The 2,476-nt window shown below is 47.9% G+C and overlaps 1 long non-coding RNA gene across 1 annotated transcript; it reads left to right on the forward strand.

The window, feature by feature from the left end:
• The first annotated feature begins 1,022 nt into the window (after positions 1-1,022).
• LOC111461953 lies at positions 1,023-1,975 on the forward strand. The gene is made up of 3 exons (XR_002713669.1): positions 1,023-1,044; positions 1,085-1,175; positions 1,944-1,975. It is a non-coding gene; the product is annotated as an uncharacterized LOC111461953 (long non-coding RNA).
• The last annotated feature ends 501 nt before the right edge of the window (positions 1,976-2,476 follow it).

Below are 2,476 nucleotides of genomic sequence, written 5' to 3' on the forward strand. Positions count from 1 at the left end.
CTCAGTCGCCGGAAAACCCGCGAGTTTTCCGGCGACCGCCGAGTTTCGCGGAACCCACGCGAAACGACGGCCACAGCATGCCCACCCTCAGCCCACGACACCCTGCAAGTTTCAGAACACCTGCAAAGGGAGAAAAGAGAGAAAATTTCGAGAGAGAGAGAGAGATTTCGTACAAACGTCGGCGAGTGTCCAGTTTCTCCGACGAGCCCTCAAACCACCCTTAAACCAACACCAAACGACCTGTTACCACCATAAGAGGGATCCCTAACGAAAGCACAATAACTCAAGGTGCGTTTTGTGTTATTTCGTAAGCGTCGTCGTCGGTAACCGAGGTCGGAAAAATTAGGTTCCTTAATCGATTCTTAGATCTATGGCTTTTAGGAGCTTTTAGGCCGCAAAACTCCCAGAAAAGAAAGAAGGACGACGAACAAAGAGGAAAGGGGAAGGAAGAGGACCGAAATCGGCAACGGAAACGCCGCGGGAAAGAGAGAGAAAGCTCGCCGGAAAATCGGCCGAAGTCGGGTAAGGAAGACGAGATCCACGGATCCGGGTCAACCCGAACCCAGAACCCGGGAGAGCCAGCCCGTTCCTCCCTTGGCCTTTGCCTTCGGCCCAGCCCAACTACAGCGACCCAAACCTCAAACCGGCCCAGAAGCTACGGTTCAGTTGAACCAACCCAGACCAGACCCACGGTCCAATTGAGCCGGCCTGCAAACCAAACTCCTGCGCCCCAGCCCAGTAAGCCGAGGCCCAAGGACTAGTCTTGGCCTAGTAGCCTTCCACAGCCCACGACCCGAACCACGACCCGAACCGGGCTGCGACCCGCGCTTCGACCCGACACTACCGCCTGACGTGGCTTCCTCTGCTACTATCACGTGTCACACAGCGGCGCAGGCAGTCCCTCGGCTTGGCTCGGTGCAAACGGCTCGGGCTCCCTCCAGCGACGCTCCGGCGGCTCCAGCAGCTGTTGGGCTTGGCTCACTTGTTTTCAGCCTGGTTTCCACTGTTCCGACCCTCCTGAATCTGTTTTCAGCCCCGATTAAGGTATCCGAGTACTAACGTAAAGTGGTGGACGGTGTGATAGGAAAGAAACCCCGGGGACGTAGGGAGCAGCTCTCACGGAATGGGAGCTTACGTTTAGCGATTTAGGGAGTACTTCGGCCAAGGCCAACCAAGTAAGTGGCCTTACTATAGGACAGACTAAATAAATTGTATGATGCGTGATGTTATGTGCCAGTATATACATATTTTATTGAGTGACGCTTGATATGTTTGACGCACGTTGTGGCATTATGATGAGCATGATGATTGCATGATTTTTACCTTAATATGATGATGTTTTCCATATTGAGCATGCTAGATGATGATGAGTGCCATATTGCATCATGTCGTTAGATCGACGTAGGACACAACCCTATGAGCATGAAAATGATAGTAATATATATATCCATGAGTATGCATTACCTAGAGTAACAAAGAGATGAGACTAGAGGGTTGTGTCAGAAGAGACATTACGATGGATTTAGAGGGACCTCATGCATTTTGTATGTTCATAAGCATAGGGCTACTTCCCCTAGAGATGATGGTTGCGGACGCGCACCTTACGATGAGCGCGAATGCGCACAGGTGCGAAAGCACACAGATGAGGGTGTTCATGAGGCGCATGACACTATGGGGTTCCGCTGACCTCCGGACGTCGCTACAGATTAGCTTGACCAGAGGGTCCAGGGGGTGTGCGAGCGCCCTGGGGACTCACATTCGCACGTGTGAGTCGTGTGTAGGGAAGTACTACACATCCAATTTGTCCGAGACGGGAGGCCACCCCTAAGATGATTAGAGATAGGTCCCTACTCATGATTGCATGTGTTTGCATTAGCATGGCCCCTATAGTGGGGTCACTTACTGAGTATTTCTTGCCGTGTGCCATATTGTTTTTTTTTCAGGTAAAGGCAAGGCGCCCATGTATGGTTGACGGTGGCATCGTGATCAGAGACTGTGGCGCGTGCATAGGATAGTTGCATATTTAATTCCTAGTATTGGTTAGGATAGGGCGTTTGCATTTCATTCACTTAGATTAATTAATTTGTAATCGTTTTATTTTATCTTTTGAACTCCAGCACGATGTTTCAAACACGTAAGTCCGGCAGTGTTTTCCACTATTTTAATGTATCCTGAAATTTTAAATTTTTCCGCTAATAAAGATGAACATGCTTAGATTTTTATTCTGCATTAGAGATAAGCACAAGACGTTAGTGGCGACTCTAGATATGTGAAAATTTAGGGTCGTTACATTGACCCTTTATTACAGACAAATATCTTATATGATTGAGGATATTTAACTTTCTATTACGGTTTACCATAGGTACTATATTTGATCATTTATTATAGTCAAATATCTAGATATTTGTCTTCCCTTGTGACTTACCATAAGTATCATATTTGCCTTTTATTGTAGGCAAATATATTGTATCAATTT

This window comes from Cucurbita moschata, unplaced genomic scaffold, assembly GCF_002738365.1.
Source record: "Cucurbita moschata cultivar Rifu unplaced genomic scaffold, Cmos_1.0 Cmo_Scf00026, whole genome shotgun sequence".
Lineage (NCBI taxonomy): Eukaryota > Viridiplantae > Streptophyta > Magnoliopsida > Cucurbitales > Cucurbitaceae > Cucurbita > Cucurbita moschata.